Here is a 21,721-nt window from a genome sequence, read left to right as displayed (position 1 = left end):
ACCTTCACGGCGCAACGACATGCCGGCCGATCACAACAATGACGACTCAACCACTATTGACTTCTCCGAAAGTGTATTTAAACGCCTATCTAAGGGACTGTATCATTTTTCAATGGAACGCCCGTGGCTTGCGTTCGAAACTTGCAGACTTCCGTGAATTTGTACATTTATATCAGTTCCCATTCATAGTGATATCTGAATCACGTGTTGGGGATCTCTTTGGTTTAAAAAACTATCACAGCTATCATTCGGAACGTTTAAACGGCGTAAGCCGGCGGTTTATATGTTTCCGCAACGACGTCTCGGCTGCAATAGTGGCCGTGCCGCCTCATCACACAGAAGAATACGTCTGCGCAAAGGCCCCTATTGGAACACAACCATTTACACTCATTGGTGCTTACCTGGAGCCAGGGACTGCTATTGATGCTTCCAGACTCGAAAGTATCATCGTCAGCACACCAGCGCCCCACATAATCTGCGGGGATTTTAACGCGCACAACGAACTTTGGGGGAGTGCTTCTACGAATTCTCGCGGGGCAAGACTCGCCGAGCTGATGGTAAAACATTCTATTGAACCGCTCAATGACGGCAGTGTGACGTTCCTAAAAACCCAAAAATCACCAGCTGCATTGATGTTTCGTTCATGTCAACTGATTTCATCCGAAATTTTGCTTGGTGCACACACTTCGGAACAAGAAGGAGTGATCACTACCCCATTCTTATATCCTCTTCCAGTGCAGATATGTTTCGACGTGAAATGTGGGTCAAATGCACAGACTGGGAAGGCTACAGGGCGTCTGCAGACATCCGAATCACAGCAGCAACTCCGGACGAAGACCTCATACCAACTTTAACCAACTGCCTTCAGGAATCCTCCCGAACCATGACCACACGTCTCAGTGTGAAGACCGACCAAGACTACGAAAGATTAAGAGCCATTCGCCGACGGGCTGAACGAAAGGCACAAAGCACTAATGCATTAGAAGACGTACGAGAGGCGCGAAGAGCACAGAGGCCGGTGAGACGTCACTTGAAAAAGTTCAGGAGGCAGCGGTGGCGGAATTTCTGCTCAAACCAAGACATCCGCAAACCTCTGTCGCGCATGTGGCGCGTTGTTAAGGGAATGCGCAACAATGTTCGGCAACTATACCCATTCAGAGCGCTATCGTTGCACGCCGGTATTTCCCTCAAAGGGGCAGCTGAAGAGTAGCGTATGCTCCTGTCCACAAGATCAGTCCCTCCGACATGCCCTACAAGTGGCTCCTCCGAAGTACCGCCAGCTGCTTGCACCACCATGGACCTCCCCTTCTCCGTGCAAGAACTCAACGCAGCCATTTTCCGCGCCAATAAACGTTCTGCGCCTGGTCAAGACGAAATCACCTATGAGGCCATTTCGCACCTGTCCCCCCACTCTCGATTAAGTCTGCTAGAATACTACAATTCAATTTGGCTAACTGGCACCGTACCTTCTGAATAGAAACTTGCAAACCTCGTGGCCATCCTGAAGCCTGGAAAATCACCCACGAGGTATGATTCCTTTCGACCGGTAGCTTTGCTAAGCTGTGTCGGTAAAATTATGGAAAAAATGATATTCAGAAGAATTACCTGGTACCTTCAAAGCAAAAAACTTTATCCACAACAGATGAACGGTTTTCGCGAGAATAGAGCAGCCCTCGACAACGTAATTTCGCTGGTTTCGTCTCTAGAAGACGAATTGCATAACGGAAACATCCCTACTGCAATATTCTTGGACATCAAATCGGCATTCGATTCAGTTTTCCATGATGCAATCCTGGCAGCCCTTACTGCTCTTGGTTTCGGGGGGAAACTTTACTCGTGGATATCAAGCTACCTACAGGGGCGAGAACTGTTCATGTGCACTCCGGAAGGCCCAACGTCCTACTACGCCATACAAAAAGGGGTGCCTCAAGGGGCCGTCTTGAGCCCTCTCCTGTTCAACCTGACGCTCATCCACCTAAAGCGAGTGCTCCCGCATGGCGTACATTTCACACTCCATGCGGACGACATCTGCATTTGGAGTGCAGCGAGGTCACGTCGCACCACACAACAAAGTAGGCGAACATATCAGCCTACCTTTCACTCATAGGACTGCATCTATTCCCCGAAAAAAGTGTTTCGATGGCTTTTACTCGCAAGAACATGAAACACTATCCATTAGCCCTCGGAGGCCGTACCCTACGGTATGTACCTACTCAAAGATTCCTCGGAATCTTAATAGACCGCAATCTTTCTTGGGCTCCGGAGGTTAAAAGGCAGTGTACGCGAGCTTCGGCGATGTCAAAGATCGTCGGGTATCTTGCCTGTAGTCGCTGAGGCAGTGACTGTCCCTCCATGATACTGCTCAGTAAAGCCTATATCGACGGCGTACTATGCTACAGTCTCCCTGTCCTCCAAAATCTGTCACTCACAAGCAGAAAACAGCTAGATGCAGCAAGAAACAATGGCCTTAGCATCTGCCTCGGACTGTCCAGAGGGTCGTCGTGCTTGGGTACTGTCGCGGAAGCTGCCTGTCTGCCCTTGGACGTGATTAGCCTCCAAGAAACCGTACGGATACATCTGCGACATCGGATGCACGCCAAAACCGATACAACAGCGCGCATGATAAAAAATGGCAACTCAAGCTTTGGTCGAACATTGAACACATTGCATCTCTCTATTCCCTCCCAGGCATCAAATGCAATGACGTCTTATTTCCCACCCTGGACCCTTTCGCCATTGCATATTAGATGCACCATCCCAGGAATTGGCTCTAAAAAGAATATGCCTCAAACCGGCTTGTTGCAGTTAGCACTCGGCCACATTAGCCGGCTATACTGAGGCACAAACCAAATTTTTACAGACGGCTCATGTACGCTTGATCGCCGTTCCTCTGGGATCTTTAGGTCGTCCACTGGACAGATGTTCTCTCATCGCCTTGAGCGGGCAACATCATCAATGTCAGCCGAGCTTCACGCCATCAAGGAAGCCATCCGGTACATTCTCCGCCAACCGCCGGAGAACTGGACCATCTTCACCGATTCTAAGGCAGCCCTCCAAAGTCTACTGCGCAACGACTGCTTCAGCATTCACGAACACGCCTCTCGTGAAATAACCTACTTGCACCACCTAGCCAAAGACATTGAGCACCAAGTGACATTTCAGTGGATTCCAGGTCACTGTGGTGTTCCAGGGAACGAGAAGGCAGATGAAGCAGCTCGCAGGCGCCTTGAAATGCATAACAAGAGGAAGGTCTTCTTCATCAAGCATGATGCCTCAGCTCGCCAACTCACCCACATCAAGCTTTTGTTACTAGCTATGACGAAGACACTTGTCTTAATGGAGCGGAACCGTCTCTGGTCTCTTCCAGAGTACCATTATGCCTTCTTGCACTACGTAGACCCCAAGCTCAGGATTAAGCTGCCAGAGCGACTTCCGCGCCGACAAGAAACTTTATACCACTGATGACGCCTCAATGCAGCGCTCACGAAAACATACCTGTTTCGACTCGGTGCAACCTCGAATCCGTACGGTGATGACTGCGGATCGCCGGAAACTGTAGAACACCTGCTGTTAGAGTGCCCCGCTTACATAGCCGCAAGGTTCCGTTTGGAGCAGGAGATCGAGCACCTACGCCCTGAACCGCTCAGCTTAAAAGTACTCCTCGGTCCATGGCCCTCCCCTTCGGCTCAACGCAAAGCACTAGTGGCGTTATTTGAATACCTAGACGAGATCAGTATCCCTGAACTGATTTGACATACTACGCAGATTATGGCGTTCATCGAACTGGTCCCACAAACTCCACAATGTGTGCTTTTTTTTCTTACTTCTTTCATACTACGGAGATTGTGACATTCATCGAACTGTTCCCACAAACTCCAGAAAGTGTGGTTCTTTTTTTTTCTTGCTTCTTTTCCCCTCGTTCTTCCGCCCTGTTATCTATAGGGCATTTTCTACCATCCCCTACCCATTCCTCCGCCGAGCAGCATGTCAGTGCAGAGATTCTGGCAAACCTTTCGGATTTATTCTTTAATAAAGAGCTTTCTCTCTCTCTCTCTCTCTTTAGGCCTACTGAATATCTGGAATTGAGACAGTGATAAGAAAGACCACACCAGCGCTTGCAATCATGTCTACGCTTTATTTACTAAGAAAGCAGACATATATACAGCCAAGTTTTCCAATCGTCGGTCAAGACGTTGACGACTCAGAACACCAGAAGGAAAAAGACACATCCCGAACTCGCAACTACTGGTTTAATGAAAAGATACAAATGCACATTGAACAGGCCTCACGAGATATGTTCTTCTCGCCCAAGATATAACCATAAAAGAAATTTTTAAGTTGAATGCAGAGAGTCAAAGCCACTTCCAACAAACAGAAGGAGATGTGCGTTTAAAAAACTCAAAACACCATAACACCTCGAAAATCCCTAAACTACATCTACAACGTGTGGGACATATATAACTATCCTTTGTCTGTTATGATAATGAAGAGGGTTTGCACAACGACCTACATAAAAAGGTTCACCGATGTTTGTGTTACCGCCCATTCTATTATCGGGTTGCGACACATAATAAAACCCAGTCCATCTCCACTAATGGGAGACCTGAGGAAGAGCGAAGCATGCAATGCACACGTGTATTCTTGGCGCCCTGGCGTTTTGGCCCCTGGAGATGAAACCACTGGCAGGTAGAGGTATACAGCTTTGCTGTAAATGTCTCGTGTCTTTGAAGCGCAAAACTTTATAGTGCGAGGCGTTGGAAAACGAGTGTTCCGGTGTGTACTTTAGTGCACGTTTTTGCCCACGGAGATGAAACGTTTTAGCGCGAGACATCGGAAAATGAGTGTACCAGTGTCTAATTACCACGACCACATGAGACGACGACGACAGCAGAGGCTGACAGCCCGAGCCCCTAAGGGGCTTCGCCCCTAAAAATATTCAGTGCCATTCCACTCTTTGAGGAATGATGACCACCGGAGCTTTGCGTACTCCAAATTGTGCACGAAATAGAGCTTGTTAGCCATTGGCAATCTAGCACGCTTCCTCGCCCATTAGCTAAATTAAAGCTGGGAAGGCAAGAGTTTTATTCTAGGGGGCGTACAGCGGGCTGCTAGTTGACCGCCTCCGCCACCAACGCCGTGCAGGCACGGCCGGCAGCCGTTGGCGTACCCGTGCTTACAATGAAAAGGGCCGCCCTAAATTTCACTCACAAAGGCCTTGAAAATCAACGAGAAACCACCCTCCGAAACGTCACACCGCGAGCTCTTAAAGGAGCACTGACACAAAATTATGAACGAACGCGAGATAGTTGGGAGGTACATTGATGTGAACATAATACATCATCTGCGAAGCATCACCAGCAAATACAGCCTAGAGAATATTTAAAACCAATTTTAAAGTGTGCCTAACGCAACCGAGACGCAAGCGGAGGGCCTCGAGAGATGAACATCTACATGTATGGGGGGTAAATAAACGACATCCAAACACGTAACGAGTTTGTGTTGGCCGCTTCCGCACGGCCGGCATTTCTCGCCTGCTCTCCACTCGCCCCTCGGATCGGAGGCAGGTGCTCTTGGTCTGGAGCTACAAACGATCCGATCGTTGGCGACAGAGGGGTCGGGATTTCGTTGGCTCATCGGTCAGCTGGCCGCCAGCGAAGTCCTACAGTATTTCCAGGCACTCTATTTCCTTTGCTTTTTGTTACACTGCATGCGAAAACTCACCGGGTACACATCAGGTGCACTGAGGGAGCTCCGTAACCAGCAGGACGATCGCTCGGCAGCGGCCGCGGCCGCGAACTGGCGCAGGTAGGCGCAGATAGCTCGAGCGACAGCTTGTTACCGCTGTCGTATATGTGACTCAAGCCTCAAAGCAGTGTTGTACACGTTCCTCTAAAATAGGAACAAAAGTTTGTACCTCGTTCCTTTCTATTTTTAAAACGAGTTCCCTTTACAAGTTCCTATATTGAGAAAAGAACGCGTTCCAGTTACACTTCGAACGTTGTAACGTGTCGTTACATTAACGTTACATTTCATTTTTTTAATTGAAATCAGGTGTCAGATCATTTGATGCGAAATGTAGTCAGCAATTTAACACCCACATCCAACTATGTATGTTATGCGAATATGTACACCACCGGCAGCCGGCTATCCGGAGATAAAAAGAATTCAACGAAACGCTCCCACACGAATTGTTTCATGGAGCACTGGACATATTGCAGGCATGTTCAACTGCAAGTGTCGCGCTCGTCTATTACAAGTGCAATACATACGGAGCTTTCACTTGGACTACATATGCGCAGTCAGGATACTGCGCTTCAGATGTGCAAAAAGAAAACTACGCACCTGCCCAAACATAAGTGCATTGCCCAAGAAACCGCATCGAAAGGAACAATACATATGCGTTTTATGAATGCTGATTCAATATTACAGCACGAGTGAAAAAAGAATGTGCACAATACATACTCAGAACTTAGTAGAGTCCCATATCTGAAATCAGCAACAGTTGCATCTCGATGGTGGTGTCATACAGGCGAACCCGTTTCTTTCGTCAACACTTTGTTGGAAATGTTGAAGAGCCGCACCACCAAAGCTCTTAAGGGTACTACCCTGTTATGCTTGACGATAATTTCGCACAGTCCCTCAGGCTCAGGAGACTGCCTCCGCATGCGCTCATAAGCATATGCTAGGAACAATCCGTGCTCGCCATGGACAGCGCTTGTTTTGGGCATGTTTTGATTGACGGCCGTTGAAACACTGTATGGTGCCGTGTGCATAACTTTGGCAATTCTGGATTGCTGCCTACATTCTGTCACGCACGAAAATCGGATCCACAACGTCAAAAACATAGCTTCAGAGTGTTACTCAGCCGGATTGAAAGTTCATTGTCAACTTTTTGCCGCAGCCTTGTCTGCTGTAACTTTGTGCTACAGTTTTTAAGTTTGGACTCCGGCTTCTTGTTGTCGGAACGGAGGAACTCTGCGCACGACAGCGGCCACCAGCTTAGGTTGCAAACTCTTCAATGAAGGAAGTCGGTCTTTTTTATGGCGGTGTCTTCTAGAAGAATTCATTGTTCCTTTATGGTTGCGGCCTCCTAATGTGGTACTTCATCTGGCAACAGGTGGGTCACAATAATTGCTCTTGCTAGAGAATGTACTCGTAATTGTTGTTGCGCTTCACGCGGAAGTTTACCTTTACCTGACAAGTGTGGACCTTTACCGGACAAGTGTGAAAACTTTGTCGACAAGTTCGTGCTAACTGTGTTCCGGAGTGTGACGCGCCTTGTTGAGCGTGCTTTGAATCTTAAATAAGGTTCTAAGTGAGCGATCCGTAACGAAGCTAGGACATATAGCTGTCTGGACAGGGACGTTATGGAACTCGGGACGTTCTATGAAGAGTCGGGACAGTCCCGCAAAATCCGGGACGGTTAGTAACCCTACTTGAATATATACTACTCGGCTGGCCATCGGTGCCCGGCTGAAGCACTGGTCGGAACCGGTCCGTAACCATACACCACAGTCGTCGCCCTGCTATGATGTGAAGGAAAGGTGGCGCAACATTTCCCAGTGAAATTCCAAAACGAATCGCAATATTGAACCGGGCAGTGGGCACAGCACAAAATCGATGGTCGTCTCGGTACTTGAAAAAGTTTGCGGGGGCGCGTTCGAGTGACATGGCCATGTCGTAGGGCAGTAGAACGTCTTAGGTCAGATTCGGTTTCCAGCTCTGAGGAATGGTTGCTGTTTCGCATAAGATAAGATGGCTCTCGCATCGCTTTGGATGGCCGCCGCAATATTTCAAGAATGTGAGGCTTAGAACTGGACGCCTTGTTTTCACACTCGGTTAGAGCAACGACGGTGACCCTGACGTCCATTTACCGACAGGAGACAAGTATCGTACGGCCCCTCGGCTGGAACGGCTGCCGTTACTACAGATAACTCGTTTTCTATGAACACGGTACAGTCCCGTCTTCTTCTGCTCGGCTTTCGCGTTCCACTATTATGCACAAAAAAAGAGGTCGAGGCAGAAGACGAATCAAAGGGGCGCCGAAGCCCCTGTCTTATGCGGATGTGCAGCCGGCGTAGCGACAAGGCCGTGCGCACCCGGTGCAGCCTGACCTACAGGCTGCGGTGGTGCTGCGTGGTTATTCTGCCTTTCTCCTTCAAGGAACAACGTTCTGCGGTAGGAAGGGCAAATTGGGCAGCTTGGGCAAATTGGGCAAATTGGGCAAATGACCACTACGCTACCGGCGTGACTGTTCTCCCGTCCCCTTTCTCGGTTACTTATGTTAAGGTATTTGTTTCCTGCACTTGGTTGGGATAGCCAGCTCCACTCGGGCTACTCGGGACGGAGGGGCCTTCTTTTTACGCCCCCGGGGCAGTGACTCGAGCGTCTACGACATGTCGAGAGCGGTCGACCAAAGTTGAACCCTCTTAAGCTACCCATGGCCCCATAACTGCGAGAACATGGACCTTCGCTATGCATGTAGCGAATGAGAATGGGAAAGCAGGGGCTCGCTAAATTGAGACAATAATAAGGGTTGACGATCAAAAATGCCAAGTAAAGCACACGGGAGAATGCGGTAGGTAATTGAAAAGATGAACAATTTGGAAAGACAGAAGTAGAGAAAAATGCCGGCCGGGTGAGATGCGAACCCACGACCTCCAGAATACGCGTCTGATACGATGACCACTGCACTACCCACGGGTCTGTTTCCCGTCCACTTGCTCGGGTGTTTATGTTAACGTATTTATTTCCGGTGCTTGGGTGCGGTATTCAGCGCCACTCGAACTACTCGGGGGGAAGGGGAGCTTCTTTTTACCCCCCGAGCCGTGACTCGAGCGTCTACGACATGTCGTGAGTGGTCGACCAGAGTTGAACCCTCTGACAGAAATAAGGGTTGGCAGTCAAGAATGCCAAAGAAAGAGAAAGGGAGAATGCGGTAGGTTATTGACACAGATAAAGATTTTTGAAAAACAGTAGTAGAGAAAGAATTCCGGCCGGGTGAGATGCAAACCCATGACTTCCAGAATACGCATTGAAACGATGACCACTCCGCTACCGCCGTGGCTGTTTGCCGTCCACTTTCTCGGGTGCTTATGTTAAGCTATTTGTTTCCTGCACTTGGGGGTGGTAGCCAGTGCCACTCAGACATCTCGGGGTGAAGGGGACCTTCTTTTTAACTCTGGGGCCGTGACTCGAGTGTCTACGTCGTGCCGAGAGTGGTCGACCAGCGTTTAACCCTCTTAAGCTCCCTACGGCTAGGTTTTGGTATTTGGAAGGTCAGTCTTTCGGAGAATGGGGCTCGCTGTGATAGACACCCACCCTTTTCTGTACTTCCTGTATGCTGTGTCGGAGTCCGTGATGATGGTCTTGTAGCCGGGTTGAGTAAGGGCTATCGCTATGGCGACTTCCTCGAACTCTTCGGGGGAGGGCGTGACGAGGGAAACGCAGCAGATGGGCTGGTCAATTGTCTTGACGGCTATCGTTGCCGATGTAGAGCCGATGGGGAGTGAGGCGTCTGTGTAGAAGATTCCGTCAGTTTTAGGGGCGAAGCTCCTCTTACTCGGGCCCTGTCCCTTCCCTCGTTGCTGCTGTACACGGCACCACGGTGATGATTGTGGCAGGATCCCCCTAGGGATTGGCCAACCAAAGATTGGCTGGAGAGGTCAAAACGTTCAACGTGTTCGTTGGTACCCAACAAGGAGGACAGGAAAAAGAAGAGGTTGTCGTTCGTCACCTACGAGCTCAAGACACGTACCGGGGGTACGCGACACAAGAAGCTCTGCAGAAGGCGACGGCCAAGGTGGCTAAAATGTCACACACCGAATTCGCCAACTTATCCATGGAGATTCTCATCGTCCCAAACAAACCCTCCATAATCACCACAAACATCGACGTCGTCGACGGGCTTGTCAACCGAGCGGTGGGAAGTCTCAAGCTTTGCGAGCGAGGAGTGGTGGTCTTGACGCGGGGGCGCCCGGTTTCGATCCCACGATTCTCTGGCCGCGACTGGAGGTACGTGGCGCCATTCCCACTGCGCTACAAACCGAGACGCGAGCATGGCTACGAACGCGCCTGATGTCCTCCACTCATTCAGATGGTGTGCGCCGTGAAGAAGACCTATAACAATGTTTCACGGTTTCACCGATAAGCATTTAACTTCGCCCCTCTCATTATCATTCACTTTGTGAAGATGGCGGGATTTTTTTGTCCAGGCGTTTGGCTAGGGCTTTCACTCTGGCCTTTCGGCGACCTTTGCTGCGATTGGAGTTCATGTATTTGGGGATTGGTTTACTTTCTATGATGGTAGTCCAGATAGTGGGTATGGGTCCTATGTCTTGGTGGTAGGCTACCTGCCATCCCATTTTGGCTTGTACGGCTTGTCCCGCTGGGGTCTGGCTGAGTCTGATTCATTGGTTTGAGAGATGGGCCTCTGTTAGTTCGGTGACGGTGTTGTGCCTGGCTATGCTCAGGAGGCGTTCGCTGGAGGAGTGGACGGGGATGCCAAGGGAGAGTTTGGTAGCTTTTCTTATTATTGCATCGAGTTGGTCGATATCTTTTTTGAGGAGTTGGAGTTATGGGGCGGAGTATACTATTCGGGATATTACAAAGGCTTGAACCAGCCGAAGTGCGTCTTCCTCCTTGAGTCCCCTTTGACGATTGGTCACTCGCCGAATCATGTGGATGATCTGATCCGATGTCCTTTTGAGTTTGGCGATCACCGCCCCGGCCTTGTCGTTTTCTTGAGTGAGTAAACCTAGGATCCGCACTTGATTTGTAGGTTTGATGTCGGTTCCGTCGAAGGTAGGTGTTATAGAAGGTCTTTCGCTCTTTTTCTGCTTGGTGTTATATCGAGGAGTTCAGATTTTTGGGGAGAGAAGCTGAGGCCACATGATTGTGCGTATTCTTGGACAGTGATGGCTGCGTGTTGGAGGGCCTGTACCATCCATCCATCCGATCTCGCCTTGGAGGTCCATATGGTGGCGTCATCTGCGTAGAGAGCGTGGTCTATTCCTTTTGTAGTGCCGAGGATGGCCGGAAATGGGAGGAGGGTCAAGTTAAAGAGCATGGGCAAAAGGACGGACCCTTGTGGGGTGCCCCTGTCACCCAGCTGGATCGGCTGCGACGTTTCCTCTCTGATCTTGATGACTGCTCTGCGGTTGCTGAGGAAGTCTTTGGTGTATTTGTATATTTTCTCGCCGCATCCCGTCTTGTTGAGGTTGCGGAGTATGCTGGCGTGAGTGACATTGTAAAAAGCCCATTTAAGATCGAGGGCCCTGATTGCTCTTGGCGTTTGGTTTTCACTCTCTTGATGACAATTTCGTGAAGTTGTAGCATGACGTCGTGGGTACTGAGATGTTCGCGGAAACCGTACATGGTTATCGGCATCTGTCCAGTGGAGTCCAAGTGTTGTTGGAGGCGACTGAGAACCATTCGTTCTACGACCTTTCCCACGCAGGAGGTGAGTGAGATAGGTCGCAGGTTGTCGATGTGTGGTGTTTTCCCCGTTTGGGTATGAACCGGACCTCGGCTTATTTCCACTCTTTGGGTAGTACCCCTTGTTCCGAGGCGATGTTGATGTTGTCTAGGAGCTCTAGGCAGTTCTTGTCACTGAGGTTGCTGAATAACCGGTAGGTGATGGTGTCTGTGCCGGGTTCGCTGCCTTGGTTGGATTTGTCAATTGCAGCAATGAGCTCTTGGTCTGAAAACGGGAGGTCGAGGTCTTGGTTGGCTGTTCCCTTGTAGTCGGGAAAGGCGTGTTGGTCTTTTCTGTTTCTGCAAACGTTTTTGAGGTGATGGATCAGTTGGTCATTACCCCCCGTGTAGTTGTTGAGCGTGCGGGTGAAGTTACGGTGGCTTGCACGTTTTCCATTTAGTGGATCGATCATATGCCAGAGGAGGTTTCATGTTTTTCTGGTTGATAGGGTTCCTTGTAAGCCGTCGCAGAGCTTCATCCAGTTCTCCCTGCAGAGTTGGGAGGCATATTCCATTGCCTGCCTGTTGAGGTTGTGGATGCGTCTGCGGAGCTTCTTATTGTGTCTTTGTCTCTTCAATCATTTGGTCAGCGCGCGTCGAGCCTCCGATATGTGTGCGAGTTTAGTGTCAACGTAAGGGGTTAAGATACTGGGGGCTATCTTTTGGGTATGTTTGTCGACCAACTCGAGGTGCTCCTTGTCCCAGGCTTGATAGGTCCGTGGTACCGTTTCGGATGTTGGCTCGGGATTCTCGTCGTCCGTAGTGTTTTTGCGGAGCCAGACCCAGTCTGTTATTCGGGCCTGACACACCTGTTCTGTGAAGTTTGGCCCCCTAATCATTAGGCTGATGATGTCATGATCAGACCCGAGGTTTGTGCCTTTGTTCTGCCATGTCACGTCTAGGTGCCCTTTTGGCAGGGAGAGATCCGGGGTGCTGTCCCTTGACGTAGTCGTGCCCTGGCGGGTGGGGGTGCCCGGTTCGTAGATGATTGTAAGGACCTGTTGTTCTAGTGCTTAAGTTAGTTGTTTGCCTCTCTTGGATTGGTAGCGGTATCCCGATTGTGTGGGGGGCGTTAAAATCGCCTAAGATTAATATTGGTCTCGTCGTCGCCGCTTGTAGGCAGTCATAGGAGGTGTTCTCGAAATCGAGATTCTTTTTCGATGGGCGGCAGTAGGCGTTGAGGAAGAAAATGTTTTGCTGGCTGCCTATGCTTGGGCTTCGCTGAGAACGTGTTCATAACCACGTAGGGGAGTGTCCTTTTGTGTCGCAGCAATATTGCTGCGGACTAAGAGTGATGTATTCTTTTTGGTGGAGTCTGTGTACGTAATCTACCCGGAAAACTTGGGTCTGCCGCTAGTTTCCTGAAGGGCAATGACGGAAGGTTTTGGGTCAAGGTTGTCGATGTGGAGGTGAAGCTCTCCGAGTTCGTTTTTGATTCCTCTGCAGTTCCATTCGTAAATAAGAGTTGTACACTTTTTCGTTTGGTTAGTCGTGGTTGGGGAAGGCTCATTGTGGGGAAGTCGCTCACCTTGGCGGCGCTTGGCCGGGCCCATCGGAGTTCTTTTGCCCGCTGTTTCCTTGTCCGGCGTTGATCCCTGCCCTGTCGCGGGCCTTCCGGCGCGTCTCGTTGGTCCTTCCTGGGGAGCTGGCTGGTGGTCCTCTGTTACGGGACCCTTTGGGGGAGGGGATGGTATGTGTGCCGTCGGGTCCACGCTCGGAGAAGGGTCTTCCAGAGGTTGTTTCTGTTGTTCCCGGGCTGGCTGCTCCTTGCCACCGCTGTCCTCTCCCTCCCAGACTTTGCTGGTTTCCTCTACTGCGGGAGAGGGAGGTTGTTTCTGTTGTTCCCGGGCTGGCTGCTCCTCCTTGCCACCGTTGTCCTTTCTCTCCCGGGCTTTGCTGGTTTCTTCTACTGCGGGAGGTGGAGGATGTTTCTGTTGTTCCCGGGCTGGCTGCTCCTTCTTGCCACCGCTGTCCTCTCCCTCTCGGACTTTGCTGGTTTCCTCAACGGCGGGAGGGGGAGGTTGTTTCTGTTGTTCCCGGGCTGGCTGCTCCTCCTTGCCACCGCTGTCCTCTCCCTCTCGGACTTTGCTGGTTTCCTCAACTGCGGGAGGGGGAGGTTGTTTCTGTTGTTCCCGGGCTGGCTGCTCCTTCTTGCCACCGCTGTCCTCTCCCTCCCGGGCTTTGCTGGTTTCCTCTACTGCGGGAGGGGGAGGTTGTTCCTGTTGTTCCCGGGCTGGCTGCTCCTTCTTGCCACCGCTGTCCTCTCCTTCCCGGGCTTTGCTGGTTTCCTCTACTGCGGGAGGGAGTGGTTGTTTGTTGTTCCCGGGCTGGCTGCTCCTCCTTGCTACCGCTGTCCTCTCCCTCCGGGGCTTTGCTGGTTTCCTCTACTGCGGGAGGTGGAGGATGTTTCTGTTGTTCCCGGGCTGGCTGCTCCTTCTTGCCACCGCTGTCCTCTCCCTCTCGGACTTTGCTGGTTTCCTCAACTGCGAGAGGGGGAGGTTGTTTCTGTTGTTCCCGGGCTGGCTGCTCCTTCTTGCCACCGCTGTCCTCTCCCTCTCGGACTTTGCTGGTTTCCTCAACTGCGGGAGGGGGAGGTTGTTTCTGTTGTTCCCGGGCTGGCTGCTCCTCCTTGCCACCGCTGTCCTCTCCCTCTCGGACTTTGCTGGTTTCCTCAACTGCGGGAGGGGGAGGTTGTTTCTGTTGTTCCCGGGCTGGCTGCTCCTTCTTGCCACCGCTGTCCTCTCCCTCCCGGGCTTTGCTGGTTTCCTCTACTGCGGGAGGGGGAGGTTGTTCCTGTTGTTCCCGGGCTGGCTGCTCCTTCTTGCCACCGCTGTCCTCTCCTTCCCGGGCTTTGCTGGTTTCCTCTACTGCGGGAGGGAGTGGTTGTTTGTTGTTCCCGGGCTGGCTGCTCCTCCTTGCTACCGCTGTCCTCTCCCTCCGGGGCTTTGCTGGTTTCCTCTACTGCGGGAGGTGGAGGATGTTTCTGTTGTTCCCGGGCTGGCTGCTCCTTCTTGCCACCGCTGTCCTCTCCCTCTCGGACTTTGCTGGTTTCCTCAACTGCGGGAGGGGGAGGTTGTTTCTGTTGTTCCCGGGCTGGCTGCTCCTCCTTGCCACCGCTGTCCTCTCCCTCTCGGACTTTGCTGGTTTCCTCAACTGCGGGAGGGGGAGGTTGTTTCTGTTGTTCCCGGGCTGGCTGCTCCTTCTTGCCACCGCTGTCCTCTCCCTCCCGGGCTTTGCTGGTTTCCTCTACTGCGGGAGGGGGAGGTTGTTCCTGTTGTTCCCGGGCTGGCTGCTCCTTCTTGCCACCGCTGTCCTCTCCTTCCCGGGCTTTGCTGGTTTCCTCTACTGCGGGAGGGGGAGGTTGTTCCTGTTGTTCCCGGGCTGGCTGCTCCTTCTTGCCACCGATGTCCTCTCCTTCCCGGGCTTTGCTGGTTTCCTCTACTGCGGGAGGGAGTGGTTGTTTGTTGTTCCCGGGCTGGCTGCTCCTCCTTGCTACCGCTGTCCTCTCCCTCCGGGGCTTTGCTGGTTTCTTCTACTGCGGGAGGTGGAGGATGTTTCTGTTGTTCCCGGGCTGGCTGCTCCTTCTTGCCACCGCTGTCCTCTCCCTCTCGGACTTTGCTGGTTTCCTCAACTGCGGGAGGGGGAGGTTGTTTCTGTTGTTCCCGGGCTGGCTGCTCCTCCTTGCCACCGCTGTCCTCTCCCTCTAGGACTTTGCTGGTTTCCTCAACTGCGGGAGGGGGAGGTTGTTTCTGTTGTTCCCGGGCTGGCTGCTCCTTCTTGCCACCGCTGTCCTCTCCCTCCCGGGCTTTGCTGGTTTCCTCTACTGCGGGAGGGGGAGGTTGTTCCTGTTGTTCCCGGGCTGGCTGCTCCTTCTTGCCACCGCTGTCCTCTCCTTCCCGGGCTTTGCTGGTTTCCTCTACTGCGGGAGGGAGTGGTTGTTTGTTGTTCCCGGGCTGGCTGCTCCTCCTTGCTACCGCTGTCCTCTCCCTCCGGGGCTTTGCTGGTTTCCTCTACTGCGGGAGGTGGAGGATGTTTCTGTTGTTCCCGGGCTGGCTGCTCCTTCTTGCCCCCGCTGTCCTCTCCCTCTCGGACTTTGCTGGTTTCCTCAACTGCGGGAGGGGGAGGTTGTTTCTGTTGTTCCCGGGCTGGCTGCTCCTCCTTGCCACCGCTGTCCTTTCCCTCCCGGGCTTTGCTGGTTTCCTCTACTGCGGGAGGGGGAGGTTGTTTCTGTTGTTCCTGGGCTGGCTGCTCCTTCTTGCCACCGCTGTCCTCTCCCTCCCGGGCTTTGCTGGTTTCCTCTACTGCGGGAGCGGGAGGTTGTTTCTGTTGTTCGCAGGCTGGCTGCTCCTCCTTGCTACCGCTGTCCTCTCCCTCCCTGGATTTGCTGGTTTTCTCTACTGCGGGAGGGGCAGGTTGTTTCGGTTGTTCCCGGGCTGGCTGCTTCCCCGTGCCACCGCTTTCCTCTCTCTCCTGGGCTTTGCTGGTTTCCTCTACTGCGGGAGGGGGAGGTTGTTTCTGTTGTTCCCGGGCTGGTTGCTCCTCCTTGCCACCACTTTCCTCTCCCTCCCGGGCTCTGCTGGTTTCCTCTACTGCGGGAGGGAGAGGTTGTTTGTTGTTCCCGGGCTGGCTGCTCCTCCTTGTCACCGCTGTCCTCTCCCTCCAGGGCTTTGGTGGTTTTCTCTACTGTGGGAGGTGGTGGGAGAGGACAAGGTCCGGGTGGACTGGGTGGGTTAGATGAAGGTTCATGGTGAAAAACAGCTGGATTAGATGACCTTTCAGCTGATTTGCTTTCCTCCGGATCCGTACGGCTCATCATGGCCGCCATGTCGTCCGCGTCCATAAATTCCTCCAGCTGGGGCCGCGCGGGTGGTCGCTGCTTCGCCCTGGTCGCGTATGTCATCGTGCACTCGGTCTGCTCGTGTCCGAAGCAGCATCCACCGCGGCATCAGGCCGTTGTGCAGCTCCTGCTGTAGTGCCCGGTGTTGTAGCACCGCAGGCAAAGTGCCACCCGCCCGCCACCTCGATGAGTATCGGGCATCCTTAAACTGTGGCCTAGTGGGGAACGCCTTCCAGTGCTGTTGGGATTTTCGGGATCACATGGTAAACCCTGCTTGTTCCGGTCGTATGCGACAACCCCAGCTTTCGCCAGCCGTCACGTACCATACGTTGCACTTTGCCGAAGCGTTCCAGCTGTCGTACGATCACTTCGTCTTGAACATTTGGAGCAAGCCAGTGTACTTTGACTGCGACCTCGCGTTGGTTTGGGTTTATGACCAAGCAACGTTTCCCTTTCACAGTTATCTCCGTCCGGGCAGCCAGTGCGTCCATGTCGTTCTTCGAAGAAAAATTCACCATCCAGACATGGTTGTACTGAAATGGTCCGACGAATTCGATCGTTCTCAGGTCGGTTATTTTCTCCAAGGCTGAAGCGAAGTCTTCTACGCAATACGGTCGCGCTGAGCGGTCTTCGTGGAGAAAAACGGAGCTTTCACAAAGTTTGCCTCTGGGAAGCGTGGGTATAAGGGCCCTGTAGGCAGCCGTGGCGGACGGTGCGGGCGGGTTGCGGGAAAATCGGTCCGGCTCGGCTGCGCCGGTCGCCTGCGAGGAGCTCTCCCTCGACATGACCGGCTCCAACGAGAGCTGGGGAGGCGAGCCGATGACAGCGGCGCCAGGACTAATGCCAGAAGTCGGCCGGACAAGTTATGCTCCCCCGACGGCGACCGTTGAAGAGAGCAGGCAATGACCCCCGAAGTAAGCAGCGGCGCCGTCGCCAATACCCGTCTTCCACAAAGGCGCACTGTCGTCAAGACGGCGGCAGACGGGAGAGAAAGGAAAAGCCCCGTCTCGCGGGCGCCGCTTGCGCTGGGGTGCCGAGCGGCTTCCGCTACACTAAATAAAGGTCACTGATTTTGTTCATTTCCGGGGATAACTTCATAATAAGTCTTCATAGGCGGAGGACACCAGCATTTTTCTCTATTCCTGCGACACACAAGATTTACTGCTAGCGCTAATGAACTTTGGTGCTTGCTGTGACTATGTTCATCCGCAAACGCGCTAATAAATAAAAAGACAACACCTGCATGTTTTCACCGAAAATGAAAACCTGTCGCCCATTAATATGGTTGCTCTTGACTGATTCAGTGACTGGACATTCGGAAGCTTCGACCTATCCTGAAAGTTTCTTTTTAATACTTCGGACGCCAAGGATAACCAAGCATTGCGGAAACTCTCCCGAATTATGGGCACCGTTTCGCGCGAAAAGAATGTTGTACCCGTGAATGCTGAAGTGACCCTATATTATACGTTTTTATATTATTACACGTGCTGCTGCTTTCTTGTTTGAGGCAACACGATATGGCAAAACATAAAAACAGCTTTCAAAATCATAAACAATATTGCGCCGTAATGAGCGTTTGCTTTGACTAATCTTGAAAGCATATTTGTCTTCCAATTAAGAAATTTATCTGCCCCCCCTCAAATATTTCAATAAAGGCGCGGATGCTTTTATAAAAAAATGACAACAACAAGTGGCAAATTTCTTTCGCATATTGTGCCGCTATCACATTGTAGCAAACGCTAAACAGTTAGAAAGCTCGATGAGTTTTAGCTGCCCCGGTGGAGGACGAATTACGGTTCGCAATGGTAAGATACATACATTTCTCAGTTATAATACTGCTCATTTTTGTCCTGAACTATGCACTACGTCATTTTCTGCCATACAGGACGATTTCGTTTTACTGCCTGTTAAGGTTAGAATGACGCCATCGCCTTCGTGAAATTTCGTTTTATTGTAAATGCTATATCTTGCATAAAACCTTGTATCTTCTTGTCGGCGAACCACTTCCGACATGTACGGTTGGTGAGGCCAGTTAAGCGGTTGTATAAGTAAGCTTTTCTCTCGCCACCGTCAATTTTTATGCGAACAAAGCTGGCGTGAAAACATTAATCCATGAAATATTTTATGGTTCACTGGTTGACTAATTTATGCATTGATTGATTGATTGATTGATTGATTGATTGATTGATTGATTGATTGATTGATTGATTGATTGATTGATTGATTGGTTGATTGATTGATTGATTGATTGATTGATTGATTGATTGATTGATTGATTGATTGATTGATTGATTGATTGATTGATTGATTGATTGATTGATTGATTGATTGATTGATTGAATTCCGATCCCTTACATAAGGGTCAGTGCAGGAATGAATATAAAACAAAAAGATATAGACAAACAAGAAAGACATTTGGTGTCATGCTACCGGTAATGCAATTTAGGGAGGCCTGAAACGTTTTAACATTGGAAGTACCAACCGCACGCGCTCTGCAACTCTTCCGTGCTGTAAGGGAACAAGAATGCTTCAACCAATCTAGACGGCCCGACTGGTCACTATGGTCCCACCGAGGTCGCCGTTTTGGGACCGGGTGTACATATTTGCTTCTTTGTTTATTTTTATTTATCCCCTTATAATTTGAAACAGTAGTTTCAACCTCTGCTTTATATTGACGTTCATCATCAGTTCTACGTTGCATGATTTTGACATATTTCTAACAGATTCTGTCCCGTGGTAGTGAGCAAATGAAGTACACAGTTTTCATCGATGTTCTTTTTTCCACTTTATCCCTCACTGACTATTATGGGTTACACCACGAAGCTCACTATTATGGGTTACACCACGAAGCTGACTCCTATGTAGGGCACGCTACAGTCTTGTTTGCATGTTGTTTAACATTTCTAAGGGCATGTTTGCAGGTCTGTAGGAACAACTTTTTATAGACTTTTGAACACGCAACCTGAACCTGGGTGTGCTACCCCAAATCCGAAATAATAGTCCGTCTCACGTACGTAAAACTGTGTGCTCTAGCCGGAAGATATTTCCAGTTTTATACTGATATAAAGTGCAGTTTTCTTTTGGTTACAATAGTAAACGCCCTCTTTAACCATGTTAATTTCCTTTTCCGCTGTGACAAGCAATCATGCAGGGCCTGCCGGAATTGATAAATTTTGATTGGTTCATTTTCATTAGTTATAGAGGCATATCATCAACATAAGTTTGATCTTAACAGGGCTTTCAACTACTGTGGAAATACCATTTATAAAAGTCGTAAACAACAAAGACCCCAGAACAGATCACTGTGGACACACGAAAATATTTTTAATGAATTAGATCTGCAATCCCCACTACGTACTTTCTTTTGATGGTCTCCTGAATACGCGCCTATCCAATTTAGTTTTTCGAGCTAATGTATACTGCTTGAGGGTAAAAACAAATTTTTCGGGTATCTTAGCCAAATGATTCCACAGGATCTACACAGATGGCGTGAATTTGTTGTCCAGCTTCAAGAGTTAAATAAAAATCGGGTGCTTTTTCTATTTTTCTATCTTCTGAGTAACAGTTAAGAATGCCTTCCTGAATCCATGACGATGCGGGGAAAAACATTTTCGGTTCAAGAAAAATAAAAAGGTGGCAGCAGGTGCCTTGCTATTAGATGTTCTGTGGCTGCAACACTCAAAGGTAAGCGAAACCTGACGACAGTTGTTAAAATGCATCCGATTGTACGCTGTAAATATTGGCCTTGCATTCTCGGTGAGCTAGCCTGCGTTAATGAGGATGTTTCCGGAAATTTTTTGAAAATCTTCAATAAAAGGACACCCATTCAGCATACCTTCGTAACCGTTCACTACGGTTTCGTCCTGGTGTTCTTGCCTTTTCTTATAAAAAACTAGCAGCTTCTAGCTTAGTATCTCAAACTACTAGCCTTGACCTACTAGCGTAGTGGATCAAGCAGACGCCTCTGTTTTCCGAACTACTAGCTATGGCCTACTAGCCTAAGCGATTAAACAGGCGCCTCTTTTCGAACCACACTCCTCCCATTTTTTGCGGTAAAAATGCTTTGTAACTTGTCTTTATCATGCTTATCTTTCTAGGCTGTAAACGTGTGTTCCTCCTTGTAAAATACCAGATTTTCTGCCACTTTTGCAATGTTTGTTTTCAGATACAATGCTTAACGCTCTATTTTGCAATTGTCTTGTATACTTCATGTGCTTTTTATGGTATTCCAATGTCATTCTGGTGTGTTGATTCTTTTCTTTTTGCAATATCGTATGTTTCGCCCTTTTTCAAGTCATTGCCCCTCCCCCCTATGTAATGGCCACTTGGGCCCTTGGGGTACATAAATAAATAAAATAACTAAATAATACTTATTGAACCCCTTTCTTCTATAGCCGTAAAGGGATTCATTCCTCAAACGCGCCAAGAAGCCATTGATTGATTGATTGATTGATTGATTGATTGATTGATTGATTGATTGATTGATTGATTGATTGATTGATTGATTGATTGATTGATTGATTGATTGATTGAACTCACCTCCAGCGACGTTGTTTTCATAAGACACTAGCAACAAATACCAACTTAAAAGTGCCACGCTAACAAAAACACCGCGCATGGCGTTCCTGTTTCCTTATGCTTTCTTTCGTTCTGAAAGGTAAGGAAAAGGGTTATTACAGCTTCCGTGCTGAGACATGTGTGTTAATACACCGTGTGAATCAACAACATTATTATAATAGCCCTGTCATAGGGGCACTTTCAATCCTGACGAAAGCAAAGCGCGATAGAATTCTCTGCCGCGGTCGGATCACCGCTGCTGCCACACGGCGCGTTTCAATCACGATTGAGATAATGTACTGTCGTACGCCACATGGCGCCAAAGAAGGATTTTGAAATGCCTTCTGCGTCCAGCCCTGGGCGACCCTGCACAGCCTTAAGCAGCATCAGACGAATTAGCAGCCTTGCAAAAGACCATCCCTTGTAGCGTGGTTGTTTGTAGCAAGCTCAACGCAAGCAGTTTGTCTCCTGAGGTGTGGGAGCTCGTCCTTTGCGACGTCACCTGGCTTCCACCGTGTTATTTCCTCAAGGGCGCAGACCGCGTCAAGCCTTCTTTCTGTGCCTTTTTGTCTGTGCCCCTGGTATCTGTGCTGTTGTTATTAACAAAGAAAAATTGGATTGATTGATTGATTGATTGATTGATTGATTGATTGATTGATTGATTGATTGATTGATTGATTGATTGATTGATTGATTGATTGATGGATTTTTCGTTCCAACAGCGACAATATCGCCAAATGAAATGGTAACAGCTGCTGTACTCCATACAGCAGCTGGCACGCGTCGTGACGCAATTTTTGGTAGCATGTTGGATTGACCCACGGTATTGCAGGTGTATAAAATGCACTTAGA

General features: G+C 50.0%; 1 long non-coding RNA gene across 1 annotated transcript in view; it reads right to left on the bottom strand.

The window, feature by feature from the left end:
- Nucleotides 1–20,966, bottom strand: part of LOC144144096 (uncharacterized) — a 33,854-nt gene extending 12,888 nt beyond the window's left edge. Inside the window, exon 1 of the long non-coding RNA XR_013317155.1 lies at nucleotides 20,852–20,966. This is a non-coding gene — a long non-coding RNA (uncharacterized LOC144144096). The remainder of the gene's footprint in view (nucleotides 1–20,851) is intronic.
- Nucleotides 20,967–21,721: the final 755 nt, after the last annotated feature.

Source organism: Haemaphysalis longicornis, unplaced genomic scaffold (genome assembly GCF_048455015.1).
Source record: "Haemaphysalis longicornis isolate Haplotype H1 unplaced genomic scaffold, Haemaphysalis longicornis Haplotype H1 scaffold_61, whole genome shotgun sequence".
Taxonomy (NCBI): Eukaryota; Metazoa; Arthropoda; class Arachnida; order Ixodida; family Ixodidae; genus Haemaphysalis; species Haemaphysalis longicornis.
The sequence above is the reverse complement of the archived record's forward strand: the minus strand, read 5'-3'. Positions and strand labels throughout refer to the sequence as shown.